Raw genomic sequence first — 20,701 nt, 5'->3', positions numbered from 1 at the left:
TAGAGTTTTTTGAGATTCTGGTGAGCTCCTTTTCAGCCTTTGCCAGAGTGTCACATGCCTCATGAGAAGAAGACATGTCAACATCAGATGGAACAATCTTTCTACCTCGGGATTCGGAAGAATCAACTAAGGAGTAACTATTTGAGGTGTTTCCAAGACACTTGGCGTAATCGAAAGCTTTAGGAGACATCTGGGTATGCGTAAGAGAGACTTTGTCCTCAGACTCAGATTTCCACAAACACATACTTATCAGGTCTTAAATGTGTTTGCCTGCTCTGATACCAATTGATAAAGCGAGGGTCTAACAACCACACCCAATATTTCGCTTAGCAATCTGTATGGAAAAACTCCAATATACTTTCTATAGAATCAACTAGACAGTTAGATTCAATCAATAGAAAAGTATATCAAAGAGTTTAAATCTCTATCTCTCGATTTAAATCTTACTCAAGCAAACTGCGAGTCTCGATTAAATACAAGAGAGATAAAATTGGATGGTACCAAAGACCAATATCCAAGTGCCAATCAATTTAAATCAACAATCAAAAGGTCGGATATTCTAATTGATTGAACAACGCACAACCTGTATTATTTCAATTATATAAACAAATATAATGCGGAAAACAAATAACACAGACACATGAAATTTTGTTAACGAGGAAACCGCAAATGCATAAAAACCCCGGGACCTAGTCCAAATTGAACACACATTGTATTAAGCCACTACAAACACTAACCTACTCCAAACTAACTTTGGTCTGGACTGTAGCTGAACCCCAACCAATCTCACACTGACCCAAGGTACAGTTATGCTCCTACGTCTCTGATCCCAGCAGGATAATACGTACTTGATTCCCTTAGCTGATCTCACCCACAACTAAGAGTTGCTACGACCCAAAGTCGAATACTTTAATAAACAAATCTGTATTACATAGAAAAGTGTACGATAAAAGATAAATCTGTCTCCCACTAATATACCTACGATTTTTGTTCCATCTTTTGATAAATCAAGGTGAACTTGAACTAATTGATAAACCGGACTTATATTCCCGAAGAACATTCTAGTATTATCAATCACCTCACAATAGTCTTAATCGATGCAGCGAAAAACATATATTGTGGAATCACAAACGATGAGACGAAGATGTTTGTGATTACTTTTTATCTTGCCTATCGGAGATACAAATCTCAAGACAATTATTACAATTGTACTCGTAAGATAGAAATACCAAGATCAGATCACACAACTACAAAAAAAAGTAGTATCGGTTTGGCTTCAAAATCTCAATGAAGTCTTTAAGTCGTTAACCTGGTTTAAAAGAAAAAACCAAAGGTTAAAGGAGAATCGACTCTAGCTTAGCACAACTAGTATCTGATGGGTGCCAAATAATGTATATATTTATCCCTTTTTGTTGGCATTTAACTCATCTTTTGCGCATTAATTCTACATTTTATCCCATATTCTGTATTTTCATTGTTTTCAAGAATAAATATTTTTCTTACTTAATTTTGCATTTTTAGGTAATAAATAAAGTTTGGATGAATTGCGGAGCGGAATAGAGCAGAAAAGTAGTGAAAAGACGGGAAGAATTACGCAAGGAAGCCGCAAAGAATGGAGCGCACGTCCAAAAAGCTAGGAATGGGCTCAAGAAGGAAGAATTGTTCTTAAAGAAGATATGGGCTTGGCATACCCAATGCCCAAAACCCTCACCCAAGTCCATTTCCTATATCCATACCCGTTTCTCATGTAGCCGTCAGATTGGATCCATATCATCATCCAACGGTCGCTCCATCATCGCACATCAAACTCCGAAGCTCCCGCTTTACATCGCAACACCCATCTCCATCTTGGGTCGTCCGTTTTGCTACATCCCATCATCCGACGGTCGCTCCACGCTTACCTCCGTATCGCCGTTGGATCCACCTACCATCTTCCCATCCATCGCTTCTTGTCGCAGATCATCAAACCTCGCTGAACCCGCTCAACACCCTAATACCCCATTCTATACCCATTAGCCAAACACACCCTTCTCCCAAAACCATCGAATCCATCTTCTTCCCCTCTTCTGCAACAGTGACGCTCCCCACAAATCACTCCACCATCTTCTCCCACAAATCACTCCACCTTCTTCTCCCCCCCAAATCATTCAACCATCACCATTCGAGCCATCATTCCCCTACTCCTCTAGCTTTCTATAACATCAATTCCTCGATCTTTTCCTCTCACAGGAACCCTAGGTTAGGGGTTGATGAAATAGATGAGCTAGAAAAGCAATTAGGGCATGGGAAGAACAAGAGAAGCATCAGGAGAAGGATTGGAGGCATGGGTCGACATCTACCAGTGTCAACAGTGATTAGGTAAATTTTAATAATTTTTATAAGAACCCTAATTTTTCTGATTTGGGAACTTTTTGGGGAAATCAATTGTACGTCTAATTGAAGCATGGGTTAGTCTATTAGGGTTGTTATCATAGTTAGATAGGATTTTCTTTGATTTATTTTGTATTTTCACCAAACCCTAATTGGACTGATGTGGTCCTGATTTTTGGGGATTTTGTTTATTTGTATAAATAGGTGTTAAGGGTTGTGAATTGAGGGGGATGATCTCTGGACTAGCCAGTAGAAAATTGAAACAAAATTCATGCAATTCCAAATTTCAGTTCATCTATGCAGTTAACAGTGAAAGTTGTGCATGTTTTGATTTTTATCTTGAATGTTGAATATTGTGTTTAATTTATCATATATTATGAATGTTATTGTTATTATCATGTGTAGTATGAGCTAATTAGCAACAAGCTAAGGCTTTGATGAAGCCTTGGTGCACTGTCAAATGGTAAATTGCTAGGATAGGATGCCATATGCTTGTTTTTCTTGTGCATTGGGAAGAAAGCAGTGCTATGATTGCTTGTGATTGATTGTGTTGTCAAAAGACAGTCAATACTAGGGGTATTTCTGTTAGCAAGTTGTTTTTCTTTCCTTTCTATTGTATGCATAGGACTCAACTCAACCTAGGAATATGCTATTTGATTAGGACACAAGGTGGAATCTAAGCCTTAGCTTAGCCACAATTCCTTTCTTCAGTCATTTACAATTCCTGCTCTGCTTTTATTCACTGCTTAGTTACATTCCTTTACTGTTTTGCTTAGTTCTTGCATTTTGAAGCTGTGTGCACTGAAGTCAGTGCACAATCTCACCTCTGCCCTTGGCTCACAGCCTTGGTTCTTAGCTGTTTTCTTTGCTGCTTTGCTTTACCTTGCTGCTTTGGTTCTTTACTTCTGCCACTTTGTATGCCATATTACTTTGTCTTGCTCACTGTCTCCATTGTTAGCTTAGGTTTCTCTTATAGTGCTCCCACTCCCTGTGGACTTTCCCCTGCTTTCCTTCTATTCTATAAACTTGGCCTTGTATACTTGCAAGTTTATGTGTGTTTTCCATTGGCACACCAAGTTTTTGGCGCCGCTGCCGGGGAGTGGTGTTGCCACTGCTGAGTTCCATTAGCATCTCTGCCTTGCAATCATTGCAGGCCTGCTTCAATATCATTGCCACCCTCTGCTTGCAATCATTGCAGCAGATCATTGCATACTTGCCTGCAATCATTGCACTGCAATGATTGCACTGTGATCATTGCAGGGTTGGCCTGACTATCTTTGCACTCTGTGATCATTGCAGGTACCACCTTGGCTGTGCTGCTGCTGCTGGTGCCTTCTCTGCCAAGCTGTGTTGTGTTGCTGCTCCTGCCAAAGGTGCTGGTGCTGGGCTTGAACCAACTGAGCTGGGCTTAGTAACCTTAATTTCGCTGGGCTTGCAACTTCTGCTCCTGGGCTTGCCTTTTCTGCTGGGTCTGTTTTGCTGAGTCACTTCAACTATTGCTGGGCTTGAGCGTGAGCTGCTTAGGACGATCCTAAAGCCCAACTGGGTTGTGCAACTAAAAGGGGACTAAAAGCCTATTTTTGGGCTTCCCTCCAAAAAACAAGTAAGCCTAACCCATGAGTCAACCCACTTGGGCCTCATTTAAATTCAAATTCGGGCTTGTAATAATTAATTTAATTATTTATTTGGGATTGTAATAATTTTTATTTATTTTCTTTTTTTTTTTTATATTTGGGACTGTAATTATTTTTTTGTTTTTTTTTTGTTTTTTTTTTTTTTTCTTTTTTCTTTTATGGGCTTGTCTTAATTATTATTATTGTTTTTATTTTCTTTTATGAGTTGTTGTGCTAATTTATGCTAGGTTTAGTTCAAAAAATTTTCCAAAGCCCAATTTTAAACCAAAAACCAAATCCCTTGTTAGTCCAACACCCATTCAAAACCAAATCTTCATAACCCTTGTGGGCCAAATTGTTTCCGATTGCTCTGTCTGACCAACATGTTAGTTAAGGTACCTACTAGGACATGATTGTGACCTACAGAGACCAGACAAACAGACTTGTTAGAATTAACCCAGACGAACCTATCGAAATTCTAAGTTCTGAGGGAGACAGTCCAGATCAACCAGAAACAATGGGAGAACCTCGTACCCTCAAGGATTATATGTACCCAACTAGAGCCAGTCAACCTTCTTGTATTGTGCTACCCGAGGCTAATGGCCATTATGAGCTGAAATCAAGCATAATACAGATGCTTCCTATTTTTAGAGGTGTTGAGAATGAAAACCCGTACCACCACGTGAGAGAATTCGAGGAAATTTGTGGAACTCTCCGTTTCACTCAAATGTCCGACGAAACCCTAAAGTTAAGGCTCTTTCCTTTCTCCCTGAAAGATAAAGCAAAGGCCTGGTTTTATGCTTTACAGCCTCAATCCATCATGACATGGGATGACCTCATAAAGGAGTTTTTCAAAAAGTTTTTCCCGAACCACAAGACTGCGACAATTCGTCAAAGTCTGAATAGCTTTGTGCAATTAGAAGGTGAGACCTTAGCTAGATACTTGGAGAGATTCAATGAATTATTGCTCCAATGTCCCCATCATGGTTTTGAAAAATGGAGACTTGTGCAAATTTTGTATGAAGGTCTAGATGTGTCCACCCGAACAACGGTTGAGTCGATGTGTAATGGTCTATTCGTAGACAAAACTGCTGATGCGTCTTGGGACTTCTTGATTGAAGTAGCTGAAAAGACGCAACAGTGGGAATCCATCCGTGAAACCAGAAAGACTACATCCGAAGCAAAGGCTTTTAGGATTGAAGCGGATTTCGAGGGAAGAGCAAACATGGCATCAATAGTTAGGAGATTAGAAGAGTTAGAACTGCATAAAAATTCAAAACCTTCCACCACTACTCTCCGAGAACATGTCGCTTCGTCTGTTTGTGCTGCTTGTAACGATCCCAACCATCAATTCCAAAATTGTCCCGATTTGCTTGCAGTCCAGGAATCTAGGCTTGAACAGGCACATGCCATGTTTCAAAAACCAGAGCATAACCCTTATTCACAGACCTACAATCCAGGATGGAGAAACCACCCTAACTTTTCATGGTCAAAAGGACCCACTCAGGGAGGACCATCTCAACCCAATCAGAGCTATCAAAACAATCAGGGATATCAGAACAATCAAGGTTATCAACACCCGAGAAACCCTCAACAACAATCAAACTCCCAACAACAATCATATCCTCAACACAATACCGACAAGAGATTATCCACCCTAGAGGAAATGTTCCAGAGTTTGATGCAAAGTCAGAAAAATCTAGATCAAAAGATGGATCAAATGTGTGAGAGAGAAAAGGGTAAACTTCCTAGCCAACCCCAACAAAATCCAAAGAGGATATTTCAAACAGGCACAACATCCTGCACTGAAACCTCACCCGATCAAGTCCATGCCATTACCACCCTCCGAAGTGGTAAAGTCATCGAGAACAACGTGGGCGAACCTAATGAATCTGATACAAATTCCACGCTGTCTCCACAACCCCAGAAAACCAAAGAATCTGAGCAAGTTGGAAAGCCTGACAATTCTACTGCTGTGAATGTCCCTTTGCCAACTCATTCTCATGTTGCCCCATTTCCTCAAAGATTGATCTATCAACAGAAAAGTACCCATTATAATGAGATGTTAGATCTGTTCAAGAGAGTCAACATCAACATTCCTTTTCTTGAAGCAATCAAGCAAATCCCTGCTTATGCCAAATTCCTCAAAGACTTGTGTACTCAAAAGCGCAAGCTCAATGTGCAAAAACGTGCTTTCTTAGCTGAGCAGGTGAGTTCCATCATTCTGAACAAAACTCCACCCAAGTTTAGGGATCCAGGATGTCCAACAATTTCTTGCACTATAGGAGAACACACGGTCAATAAAGCGTTATTAGACCTAGGTGCAAGTGTTAACCTAGTGCCATATTCTGTTTATGAGCAGTTAGGTCTTGGGGAGTTGAAGCCAACATCTATCACTCTACAACTGGCAGACCGATCTGTCAAGATTCCTCGTGGAGTGGTCGAAGACGTTTTGATCAATGTTGACAAATTCTATTTTCCCGTAGACTTCATTGTCTTAGACACTCAACCTGTACAAAACCCATACTGTCACATTCCTGTCATCTTAGGACGTCCTTTCTTGGCTACGTCCAACGCGATCATTAATTGTCGTAATGGAGTGTTGAAACTGTCTTTTGGCAACATGACGGTAGAATTGAATGTGTTCGATATTAGTCAACAACCTGTGAATCTTGATGATGATGATGTGCATGAAGTTAATATGATTGAAGGATTAATGCAAGATTCGTTGACTAACATTCTATCCGTCGACCCCTTTCAAGCATGTATGGAGAACTTTAACCCAGATTCCTATGATGATGCATACTGTAGTGACGTCCTATCTCTGCTCGAATCTGTACCTCAAATGGACATCACTGAAAGGAAATATGAAGTGGAACCACCCTTACTCTCTGATTCCAAGCTTATTCCATCCATTGTTGAGCCACCCAAGCTTGAATTGAAAACATTGCCTAGTACGTTGAAGTACGCATTCCTAGGTTCTTCTGATACTTTACCTGTCATTATTTCATCATGTTTAGACACAGAACAGGAAATTAAGCTCTTAGAAGTACTTAAGGAACACAAAGAGTCCTTAGGATGGACCATCTCAGATCTCAAAGGAATTAGTCCCACCATTTGCATGCACCACATTAATCTCGAAGAGAATGCCAAACCATCTAGGGAAATGCAAAGGAGACTTAATCCTAACATGAGAGATGTAGTCAAAGGAGAGATCCTGAAACTACTTGATGCGGGTATCATATACCCGATACCTGATAGCAAATGGGTTAGTCCCATTCAAGTTGTGCCTAAGAAGTCAGGCATTACTGTAGTTCAGAACGACAAGAATGAATTAGTCCCTACTCGTACAACCACAGGATGGCGAGTATGCATCGACTACATGAAGTTGAACACAGTAACAAGGAAAGATCACTTCCCGCTCCCTTTCATTGACCAAATGCTAGAACGTGTGTCTGGACACAGTCACTACTGTTTTCTAGATGGCTTTTCCGGTTATAACCAAATTCACATTGCTCCAGAAGATCAGGAAAAAACTACATTCACGTGTCCATTTGGGACGTTTGCTTATAGACGTATGCCCTTTGGGTTGTGTAATGCACCTGCTACTTTTCAGCGATGCATGATGAGCATTTTTTCTGACATGATAGATAGTTTTCTCGAGATCTTCATGGATGATTTCTCCGTGTTCGGTTCTTCGTTTGATAAATGTTTAAGACATCTTACCCTTGTGCTGTCCAGATGTAAGAAAAGGAACCTTGTTCTAAATTGGGAAAAGTGCCATTTTATGGTGAATTCAGGAATAGTTCTAGGACACATCATCTCGGAAAAAGGCATTGAAGTAGATAAAGCTAAAGTAGACCTCATCCGACATTTACCAAAACCCCACTCTGTAAGGGAAATCCGATCATTTTTAGGTCATGCTGGTTTTTACCGGCGATTCATCAAAGATTTCAGCAAAATCTCCAGACCTCTGTGCAGTCTTCTCTCCAAAGATGTTGCCTTCAATTTCGATGTTGCTTGTGTGAAGGCATGGGAGGAATTAAAAACCCTTCTCACCACCGCTCCTATAGTCCGACCACCCGATTGGAAACTACCGTTTGAACTCATGTGTGATGCCTCTGATTATGCTGTTGGTGCTGTTTTAGGACAGCGAGTTGATAGACTACCATATGTGATATACTATGCTAGCAAAACCCTTAATGATGCCCAACTCAATTATTCAACTACCGAGAAGGAATTGCTTGCCGTCGTTTTCGCATTAGACAAGTTTAGATCTTATCTCATTGGATCTAAGATCATCATATACACTGACCATGCGGCTTTGAAGTATCTTCTTTCCAAGAAGGATGCTAAAGCTCGCCTTATTCGATGGATACTCTTATTACAGGAATTCGATCTCGAAATCCGTGATAAGAAAGGTTGTGAGAATGTGGTTGCTGATTATTTGTCTAGATTAACTTTAGAGTCTATTGATGAATTTGAGCTGATTAGAGAATCATTCCCAGATGAACAGCTGATGTCTATCTCAGACCTTCCTTGGTTTGCTGATATTGTTAACTACCTCGCTACAGGTAGGATTCCCTCACGTTGGTCGAGACAAGACCGCTCTAAATTCCTGGCTGAAGTCAAACATTTCCTTTGGGATGACCCATATTTGTTTAAGTACTGCCCAGACCAAATCATTAGGAAATGTGTCCCCAACACTGAACAGAAAGATGTGATATCTTTCTGTCATGACCAAGCATGTGGAGGCCATTTCAATGCCAAGAAAAACGCTGCAAAGATCTTGCAGTGTGGATTCTATTGGCCATCATTGTTCAAGGATTGCCATGATTATTGTGTTGCTTGTGAACGCTGTCAAAAGCTAGGAAGCATTTCGAGGAGAAACATGATGCCATTGAACCCCATTTTGATTGTGGAGATTTTTGATGTTTGGGGGATAGACTTCATGGGTCCATTTCCCATGTCTGACAGCAAGTTGTACATCTTAGTCGCCGTTGACTACGTTTCTAAGTGGGTAGAAGCCATCGCAACCAGAACAAATGACCACAAGGTGGTACTTTCCTTTTTAAAGGAAAACATATTTTCACGTTTTGGTACCCCGAGAGCTATCATCAGTGATGGTGGCTCACATTTCTGCAATAGGCACTTCGAGTTTTTAGTACGCAAGTATGGCATAACTCACAAGGTTGCTACTCCGTACCACCCTCAGACTAGTGGACAAGTGGAAGTTTCTAATAGGGAGATTAAGCACATTCTGGAGAAGACGGTCAACCCGTCCAGGAAAGATTGGTCATTGAGATTGAATGATGCTTTGTGGGCCTATAGAACAGCTTATAAGACACCAATTGGCATGTCCCCCTATCGTCTAGTGTATGGAAAGCCGTGTCATCTACCTGTGGAATTAGAACATCGTGCCTACTGGGCAATCAAAGAGCTGAACTTCTCTCTGGACGAAGCTGGAATTCAAAGGAAACTTCAACTCAACGAGTTGGAAGAATTGAGAAATGAGGCTTATGACAGTGCCAAGCTGTACAAGCAAAAGATGAAGATATTTCATGATAAGCGTATTCTACGCAAATCCTTCACTCCTGGTCAGAAAGTCTTGCTGTATGACTCCCGATTACATCTTTTTCCAGGAAAACTGCGTTCCAGATGGAAGGGTCCGTACCTAGTACGCACAGTTTTTCCTCATGGAGCTGGAGGATGTCTCCAACAAGAACGTTTTCAAAGTCAACGGGCAGAGATTAAAGCCATTCCTTGAGCCATTTCCACCCGACATTGAAACAACCAACCTGGAGGACCCAGTCTATGTGGACTAAACTGGTCCACTCTTTCCCTAAATAACCAAAAAGTTTTCCAAATCTTTCCCTAAAAACCAAAAATTTTCGTTTTCCCATCAAAACCAAATGTCTCCCAACAAAACCAAATTTTTCCCAAAAAGTCCAATCCCATTAAAAAACCAAAATTTTCTTGTAGATAATGTGTTAGTTAAATTTCCTTTTGTATATATTGTGCTCATCCATTGTGACTCCTAATATGATGGATTTTTGCCTTGAATAACGGAGTTTTAATCGAGCTTTCGCTGTACAATCGGGTATTCTCTCTCCTTTTACTCTACTCAGCATGTTCCTCTTCATATATTGTTTTATAATTCTTTCCATATTTTGAAACATTGAGGACAATGTTTAGTTTAGGTTTGGGGGTATAGAGTAGATACCACGATAATTTGCCATAATTGAAAACGAACTCCTTCTTCTTTTGAAAAAATCGAAAAAAATTAAAAAATTAAAAAATTAAAAAATTAAAAAAACATAAAAAAATGGAGCTCATTTACCTTGAAATGTTGACTCTTGTGCAAATATGTAATTATTAGGAGTCTTAGTCTAGATATTTAGGCACCCTGATTCTAGCACAATTCACATAGTGATAAGAAATTTGCACGCGCACGATCTACCAATACATGTATGGCCTCGATCTTCAAGGTGTTTGATAGGAAGTTACGATTGCCAATCACTTTAGAATACTGAACGAAACTTGACTAGCTTGTTCTTTGGTTGGTTGGGATAGAAGGTGGAGGTTACATTAAGAAAGACAACCATCGAATTTAACTGGGTGCATCAAAAAGGGCTACCTCTTGCAAAGTGTCATGTAATCTTTTGTTTCCTTTTGTATATGTATCAAAAGTGTTTATCTTCAAAAAAAAAAAACGATGTATATTCAAAAAAAAAAGAAAATATCAGAAAAATACAAAAAAAAAAGTCAAGTATTTTATCAATTCCATCATCTCTTGTTCCAAAAATAAAAAGAGAGTAGTCAATGTAAATAAGAGTCATCTTTTGTGTTTTATTGTAATAAGCAAGGAGGGTGTATGCCATTGATGTAAAACGCGAGTAATTGTGAAATACCTCCAACTCATTCACAATTCTCGTAAAGTCCGGACAGCTAGCTAGATTTCGACCTTGGTTCTTAGCCTGAGAAACTATCTCTTGGTGATTAGTAGTCATAACTTCAGATCTTTCTTTACACATGTGTAGATACACTTTACACTCTTATCACATGTCTTTATTTGTTATCAGTGCTAGGATCGTGCCTTTGATAGCTAGATTGACATCTCCATTTTGCTGTGAGCTTAAACTGTCTTGCACATGTCACATTTGATGGAATCTGAGCTTATATTTTGACCTAGAACTTTGTAGGTACGTTCTAAGCAAACCTTCACGAGACTTCAACTCGTCCACTAGGGACACTTAGTGGTTTAAAAGGCTTAGTGCATACGCTAAATGCATTCGAGAGACCAGCGACAGTGGTATAGGTAGGATTTCCTTAGTTTTGTTTTACTTGAGGACATGTAAAATTCAGGTTTGGGGGTATTTGATGGGTGCCAAATAATGTATATATTTATCCCTTTTTGTTGGCATTTAACTCATCTTTTGCGCATTAATTCTACATTTTATCCCATATTCTGTATTTTCATTGTTTTCAAGAATAAATATTTTTCTTACTTAATTTTGCATTTTTAGGTAATAAATAAAGTTTGGATGAATTGCGGAGCGGAATAGAGCAGAAAAGTAGTGAAAAGACGGGAAGAATTACGCAAGGAAGCCGCAAAGAATGGAGCGCACGTCCAAAAAGCTAGGAATGGGCTCAAGAAGGAAGAATTGTTCTTAAAGAAGATATGGGCTTGGCATACCCAATGCCCAAAACCCTCACCCAAGTCCATTTCCTATATCCATACCCGTTTCTCATGTAGCCGTCATATTGGATCCATATCATCATCCAACGGTCGCTCCATCATCGCACATCAAACTCCGAAGCTCCCGCTTTACATCGCAACACCCATCTCCATCTTGGGTCGTCCGTTTTGCTACATCCCTTCATCCGACGGTCGCTCCACGCTTACCTCCGTATCGCCGTTGGATCCACCTACCATCTTCCCATCCATCGCTTCTTGTCGCAGATCATCAAACCTCGCTGAACCCGCTCAACACCCTAATACCCCATTCTATACCCATTAGCCAAACACACCCTTCTCCCAAAACCATCGAATCCATCTTCTTCCCCTCTTCTGCAACAGTGACGCTCCCCACAAATCACTCCACCATCTTCTCCCACAAATCACTCCACCATATTCTCCCCACCAAATCATTCAACCATCACCATTCGAGCCATCATTCCCCTACTCCTCTAGCTTTCTATAACATCAATTCCTCGATCTTTTCCTCTCACAGGAACCCTAGGTTAGGGGTTGATGAAATAAATGAGCTAGAAAAGCAATTAGGGCATGGGAAGAACAAGAGAAGCATCAGGAGAAGGATTGGAGGCATGGGTCGACATCTACCAGTGTCAACAGTGATTAGGTAAATTTTAATAATTTTTATAAGAACCCTAATTTTTCTGATTTGGGAACTTTTTGGGGGAAATCAATTGTACGTCTAATTGAAGCATGGGTTGGTTGATTGGGTTGCTATCAGTGTGTTAGGTGAGTGAATTTTGGATTTTTGGGTACACCCTAACTTCACTGATTTTTGGGGATTATTCTTATATGTATAAATAGGGGATGTGTGGGAGGATGAGAGAGGATCTCTGGACTAGCCAGTGTATCCCCATGAGGGTTGGACTAGCCAGTTCCTCTTGGGTAGATTTTTTCTTCCCTGTTTTGTATTTGTAGATTCAATTTTAATTCCAAATTCAGTTTTAGTTTCTCTTGTTTCAATTCATGTTTTGCTATCCATGTTTTGCTATCCATGTTTTTCTATGTTCTGTGTATTGTTCAGTTTCTCCATTTGATGTAATGTTCTGTACTGTTTCTGTTATGAATGTTCTGAATCCCAAATGCTAGGACTAGATGAAATTATGAACCAGCTGAGATAGTCTTCATCATGTGCAGCTCATGTTCAGTGTTGCTAAGCCCTTAGACTAGTTGTGCTTTAATCAGACAATTAGCACTTTGGTAATTTTCTTAGCTGTGAGTAGAATATCCCTTAGGTTAATGGTGGATTCAACATCCTAGTGTTCTTTCATCACTCTTGTTTACTGTCTCCCTTCGTTGCTGTTTTCTCAATAGTTCACTGATAGTTTACTGTTAGTTTTGTGTTTAATGTTTAGTTTTGTGTTTAATGTTAGTTCACTTGTTTTGTCAATTGTTAGCTTCTCAAATGTTAGGATTAGTTTACTGTTGTGTGTCAATGCTAGGTTAGAGCCTTAGAGCATTGAGTTGATTGAGCAGTGGGGAGAAACTAGTGCTCACTAGTGACTGTGAGCAAGCTGGTTCTCTTCCCACTCTAGATGAATGCCTAAAGCCATTGCCTTGGCTTTGCTTTTTTTTTTTCCTTTTTTTTACTTCATTGTCAGCTTATCTCCACACTCCTTCCCTTGGCTTGTAGCCTTGGTTTGCAACTATCTCTGTTTTGTTATTACTTGGCTTGCACTGTCACCATTGCTGCTTTCTTTCCTTTCCCTTGCTGTGCACCTGCTCCTGCTGTGCCAGCCACCACTGCTGCTGCAACCTGGTTTCCACTGCTGCTGCTGCAACTGAGCTTGGCTCACAGCACAAGCCCAGTTCAGTCCACAGTTAACTCCAAAGGCCTAGTTACTCTCAGGTCAAAAGCTAAGCCCAGGAACAAAGCCCAAAAGCCCAAATCCAGCCACTGTTTGGTTTACAAGCCAACTGAGTTCAAGGCTCAGTTCAGTTCACTTGAACCCAAATTCATTACATTTCCAAAGGCCCAGATCCTTGACTGAATCCAAAGCCAAGTTCACAGTTCATTCCAACATCATTCAAAGGCCCAAGGCCTAAAGCACTTCACCATTACAAACAAACCCACTAAGCCCAAAGCACAATTAGAAGCCCAATAGCAAATTTAGAGCCCAAATAGCTAGAAACTCCAAACACACCCGGTCTCTGTGGATCGACCCGTACTTGCACGAGCTACAACTGACGACCGTGCACTTGCGGTATTACTGTAGGCCCGTTTTCATTTCACTTCAATTTTATACGCTTTCCCGGGTCCACCAAGTTTTTGGCGCCGTTGCCGGGGATTGGTGCTGTGTTTTTCTTGTAGTTTTCTTGGCTATTTTGCATTTCACTTCATCGCACTTGCATCTGCATCTGCTTCACTTCATTTGCTGTTGGTCCTGCTGTTCTGAACCAGTTTTTCCTCTGCTGGGACGCTACCAAGGAAAAGAACCAAAGCCCAACTGGGTTTTTGCAACAATATCAGAGCAGCTGGGCTGTGCTTAAAAGGTAACCCATTTAAGAGAACCCGAATTGTGGGCTTCCAATTTTTAATTGTGGGCTTGTAATATTAAAGCCAATTTTTGGGCTTTTTATTTTCTGTTGGGTTTGTAATTAATTTTTGTGGGCTTGTTTGTTTAATTTGTGGGCTTGTATTTAATTTTTGTGAGCTTGTTTAATTTGGACTTGTATTTTGTATTCTGGGTTTTTAAACCCAGCTGAGCTTGTAACCGATCACGCTAGGTTAACTCGTTAGTGGGCCGAGTACCCAAATTCTAGACCGAGATTTTGGACTCAGTTTCACCAAACGTTTTCAAACCAGCTGAGCCAAAGCAAACACAAAACCAACAGTGGGCTTGCTCCCATTCAAAAACCAAATTTTATTTTCTTTTTAAAAAAAAAAAAAAAAAAAAAACCAAAAGTTTCCAAATGTCTCCCGACAAAACCAAATTTTTCCCAAAAAGTCCAATCCCATTAAAAACCAAATTTTCTTGTAGATAATGTGTTAGTTAAATTTCCTTTTGTATATATTTTGTGCTCATCCATTGTGACTCCGAATAAGTTGGAGTTTTGCCTTGGATAACGGAGTTTTAATTCTGCTTTCGCCGAAATCGGGTATTCTCTCTCCTTTTACTCTACTCAGCATGTCCCTTTCCATATGTTGCATTTTAATTCTTTCCATATTTTTAAACATTGAGGACAATGTTTAGTTTAGGTTTGGGGGTATAGAGTAGATACCACGATAATATGCTATAATTGAAAACGAACTCCTTCTTCTTTTGAAAAAATCGAAAAAATTCAAAAAAATTAAAAAAATGAAAAATCATAAAAATGGAGCTCATTTACCTTGAAATGTTGACTCTTGTGCAAATATGTAATTATTAGGAATCTTAGTCTAGATATTTAGGCACCCTGATTCTAGCACAATTCACATAGTGATAAGAAATTTGCACGCGCACGATCTACCAATACATGTATAGCCTCGATCTTCAAGGTGTTTGATAGGAAGTCACGATTGCCAATCACTTTAGAATACTGAACGAAACTTGACTAGATTGTTCTTTGGTTGGTTGGGATAGAAGGTGGAGGTTACATTAAGAAAGACAACCATCGAATTTAACTGGGTGCATCAAAAAGGGCTACCTCTTGCAAAGTGTCATGTAATTTTTTGTTTCTTTTTGTTATGTATCAAAAGAGCTACCATATGTAAAAATCAATTTCAAGTTCTTAAAAAAAAATAAAAAAAAAAAAAAAAATCAAGTATTTATCAATTCCATCATCTCTTGTTCCAAAAATAAAAAGAGAGTAGTCAATGTAAATAAGAGTCATGTAAAGAGTCATTTTGTTGTTTCATTGTAATAAGCAAGGAAGGGTGTATGCCATTGATGTACAACGCGAGTAATTGTGAAATACCTCCAACTCATTCACAATTCTCGTAAAGTCCGGACAGCTAGCTAGATTTCGACCTTGGTTCTTAGCCTGAGAAACTATCTCTTGGTGATTAGTAGTCATAACTTCAGATCTTTCTTTACACATGTGTAGATACACTTTACACTCTTATCACATGTCTTTATTTGTTATCAGTGCTAGGATTGTGCCTTGATAGCTAGATTGACATCTCCATTTTGCTGTGAGCTTAACTGACTTGCACATGTCACATTTGATGGAATCTGAGCTTATATTTTGACTTAGAACTTTGTAGGTACGTTCTAAGCAAACCTTCACGAGACTTAACTCGTCCACTAGGGACACTTAGTGGTTTAAAAGGCTTAGTGCATACGCTAAATGCATTCGAGAGACCAGCGACAGTGGTATAGGTAGGATTTCCTTAGTTTTGTTTTACTTGAGGACAAGTAAAATTCAGGTTTGGGGGTATTTGATGGGTGCCAAATAATGTATATATTTATCCCTTTTTGTTGGCATTTAACTCATCTTTTGCGCATTAATTCTACATTTTATCCCATATTCTGTATTTTCATTGTTTTCAAGAATAAATATTTTTCTTACTTAATTTTGCATTTTTAGGTAATAAATAAAGTTTGGATGAATTGCGGAGCGGAATAGAGCAGAAAAGTAGTGAAAAGACGGGAAGAATTACGCAAGGAAGCCGCAAAGAATGGAGCGCACGTCCAAAAAGCTAGGAATGGGCTCAAGAAGGAAGAATTGTTCTTAAAGAAGATATGGGCTTGGCATACCCAATGCCCAAAACCCTCACCCAAGTCCATTTCCTATATCCATACCCGTTTCTCATGTAGCCGTCATATTGGATCCATATCATCATCCAACGGTCGCTCCATCATCGCACATCAAACTCCGAAGCTCCCGCTTTACATCGCAACACCCATCTCCATCTTGGGTCGTCCGTTTTGCTACATCCCATCATCCGACGGTCGCTCCACGCTTACCTCCGTATCGCCGTTGGATCCACCTACCATCTTCCCATCCATCGCTTCTTGTCGCAGATCATCAAACCTCGCTGAACCCGCTCAACACCCTAATACCCCATTCTATACCCATTATCCAAACACACCCTTCTCCCAAAACCATCGAATCCATCTTCTTCCCCTCTTCTGCAACAGTGACGCTCCCCACAAATCACTCCACCATCTTCTCCCACAAATCACTCCACCTTCTTCTCCCCCCCAAATCATTCAACCATCACCATTCGATCCATCATTCCCCTACTCCTCTAGCTTTCTATAACATCAATTCCTCGATCTTTTCCTCTCACAGGAACCCTAGGTTAGGGGTTGATGAAATAGATGAGCTAGAAAAGCAATTAGGGCATGGGAAGAACAAGATAAGCATCAGGAGAAGGATTGGAGGCATGGGTCGACATCTACCAGTGTCAACAGTGATTAGGTAAGTTTTAATAATTTTTATAAGAAACCTAATTTTTCTGATTTGGGAACTTTTTGGGGAAATCAATTGTACGTCTAATTGAAGCATGGGTTAGTCTATTAGGGTTGTTATCATAGTTAGGTAGGATTTTCTTTGATTTATTTTGTATTTTCACCAAACCCTAATTGGACTGATGTGGTCCTGATTTTTGGGGATTTTGTTTATTTGTATAAATAGGTGTTAAGGGTTGTGAATTGAGGGGGATGATCTCTGGACTAGCCAGTAGAAAATTGAAACAAAATTCATGCAATTCCAAATTTCAGTTCATCTATGCAGTTAACAGTGAAAGTTGTGCATGTTTTGATTTTTATCTTGAATGTTGATTATTGTGTTTAATTTATCATATATTATGAATGTTATTGTTATTATCATGTGTAGTATGAGCTAATTAGAAACAAGCTAAGGCTTTGATGAAGCCTTGGTGCACTGTCAAATGGTAAATTGCTAGGATAGGATGTCATATGCTTGTTTTTCTTGTGCATTGGGAAGAAAGCAGTGCTATGATTGCTTGTGATTGATTGTGCTGTCAAAAGACAGTCAATACTAGGGGTATTTCTGTTAGCAAGCTGTTTTTCTTTCCTTTCTATTATATGCATAGGGCTCAACTCAACCTAGGAATATGCTATTTGATTAGGACACAAGGTGGATACCCAAACTTGCACATTAGTTGGTTCAACAGTAGTTAACCAAATGGTTAGCCATATGATCACTTTCATATCAACCATATTCTTCTTTACCATAACTAGTTCAAATGACTCAAATGAACTAGTTAGAGAGTTGTTCAATTACAAGGAAATCTCATGTACTACACAAGACACAATTGAAGCAAAAACGATTTGATTCACATGAATCGGTTCATGAACTCTATATCCACGATTTGCAATTACATTCCTCAGTTTATAAAGATAAGTTCACTAAATATCGTTTTTAGACATAACCTACTCAAGTTCGCGTACTGGGTTCTCGGACTTAAGTTCCGGATGGAGTTCACAAACTCCAGCAGAAATTCTCGGGTTTGAGAACTTTGCCAGTTCGCGGACTGAGTTCGCGGACTTAGCTCACGCACTTCTCCGATTCACTTGATCAACAAATTTCGCAAACTTTGGTTCAAGCAATAAGGACTTATACATATATGTGTTTCCACAACAATGCTTATATCCTCCAAATGGTTATATAGTCTAAACTCTCATTTCAATCATTGAAACATTCTCAGAGGACGTTATATAGTTGTTATTCACAAACCATTTTTCGTCAGAGCAATTTTCAAAGTGATTGAAACGTAACTTGACTTTCGTCACTAGGTAAAGATGAACTTGGCTAAAGCGAAAGCTTTACCAACACATATTTAGAGAAATAGATAGGCGAGATTAACTCGGCTCGAAATACCAAATGTGTATAATCTAAGTCTATATAGCAAAACGACTTTTGTCTCAAAATAAGGGAGAAATAGACTTTTGAGTGATAGATAAGTTCAAGTCACCACATACCTTTTAGTCGATGAAGATCCACCAGTTCCTTGAGTAGTCATTTGTCTTGTATGATGATTGCCATGGAGTTCTTGAGCTCAACTACACTTTTCATCCTAGTCCGAGACCTTAGCTATAGTAGACTAGAATTCAAGACTTATAGTTTTGATCACTAACATTGACAAACATACTTGGGATAGCAACGCATGTGAGTTCGACCGAGCAATGCTCTAACATGTTTTGATCTTGTTGTTTTCTATCGTGATTGAGTATTATCTTCTCTAAGATTTTCTCGAGATTTAATCTCCGATAGGCAAGATAAAAAGTAGTCACAAACATCTTCCTCTCATCATTTGTGATTCCACAATATCTTGTTTTGCTACCATACGATTAAGATTATTGTGAGGTGATTGATATTTCTAGGTTGTTCTTCGGGAATATAAGTTCGGTATATCAATTGGTTCCTGTTCACCTTGATTTATCAAAAGACGTAACAAAACTCATAGGTTTATCTGTGGGAGACATATTTATCTATTCAATAGAATTTTCTGTGTGAGACAGATTGGTTTATCAAGTCTTCGACTTTGGGTCGTAACAACTCTTAGTTGTGGGTGAGATCAGCTAAGGGAATCAAGTGCGTAGAATCCGGCGTGGTTCTAGAGTCGTAAAGAACGCGACTGTACCTTGATCAGTGTGAGATTGGTTAGGGCTCAACTACATTCCAGTCTGAAGTTAACTTGGAGTAGGCTAGTGTCTGTAGCAGCTTAATACAGTGTGGCGTTCAAATCTGGACTAGGTCCCAGGTTTTTTCTACATTTGTGGTTTCCTTGTTAACAAAACTTCTGGTGCGTGTGTTATTTCTTTTCCGCATTATATTTTTTTATATAATTGAAATATCACATGTTGTGCATAATTTCAATCAGTAGTGGATCCAACCTTTGGTTGTTGATTAGTTTGATTGCCACTTGGATATTGGTTTTTGATACCGTCCAAGTTGTTTCTTATGTTCAATAGGGCTCGCAAATTCCTATTTGTTTGATTGCGGGTTGAATTGAGAAATAGAGATATAACTCTTTGATATACTTTTCTTAAGATTAAGTCTGATTGTCTAGTTGATTCTCTTGAAAGTATATTGGAGTTAGTCCATACAGATTGCTAAGAGAAATATCCGGTGTGGTTGTTAGACCCCCGTTTTTTCAATTGGTATCAGAGCAAGAAAACACGTTTAAGACCTTATAAGTCTGTGTTTGTAGCGATCTGACTCTATGGACAGAAGTACCATCTCTGATAAACGCATCACCAAAGGCAAAAGTTTTGTTTCGATGAAATCTATTAAGGAGAAAGATTCGTCTACCTCGAATATAGAAGAACATTATGTTCCAACGAAATAGGATTGCACTGATAAGTGTTTTCCCGATTGCCTTTCAAACGAGTCTAACTCTGGTGAAGAAAGGGATGCAGCCGAAGGAGTAAACTGATTCTAAATCTTGTTAGAATCCAGGCTGATAGAATCAATCGGTTGAAAAATAATGTCAATGCACTTATGGGTATAGTAAAAATACCGTGACTCTAATTTAAAGGCTCTTAGCGAGGAAAATAGCAAAGTTTTCTCCTCACTCGAGGTTAAACTCAAAAAGGATGCCTTGCAAATTGAACATCTTTTGAGTAAACTCTCTATTCGTGGATGTTCTGGAGAGTCCACTATACCAATCGCTTCTATCCCAACTGAAAATTCAGTTCCAGAAGCTAAATCGCAATCTCTTCCGATTAAAAATGATGTACTTGTATCTTCCTATAATCAAGAAAACCTCACATCACTCGGAAGAAAGAAATCTCCTAACAATGTTGTTAAGTCTGTTCACTCTAATCACTCAGGTGATCGAAAGGTGTGTCTCTTTTGTGATTAAGAAGGACATGTTGAACGAAAAAACAAATTTAGGTTGAATGAAAAATCTATTGTTCATCTTCAACACACCTTAGATTTAATTCTCAAAGGTGTAACTGACATTCGGATGTCTAAACCAATTGGTTTTAGTACTCACCCTGCGAATTCTTCCAGGAAAGTTAGTTCTATTTGCTTAACAAATGATCAGACAAATTGTAACTCTAAT

This window comes from Papaver somniferum, chromosome 2, assembly GCF_003573695.1.
Source record: "Papaver somniferum cultivar HN1 chromosome 2, ASM357369v1, whole genome shotgun sequence".
In the NCBI taxonomy this organism is placed as follows: Eukaryota; Viridiplantae; Streptophyta; class Magnoliopsida; order Ranunculales; family Papaveraceae; genus Papaver; species Papaver somniferum.
This window is presented reverse-complemented; position numbering follows the sequence as displayed.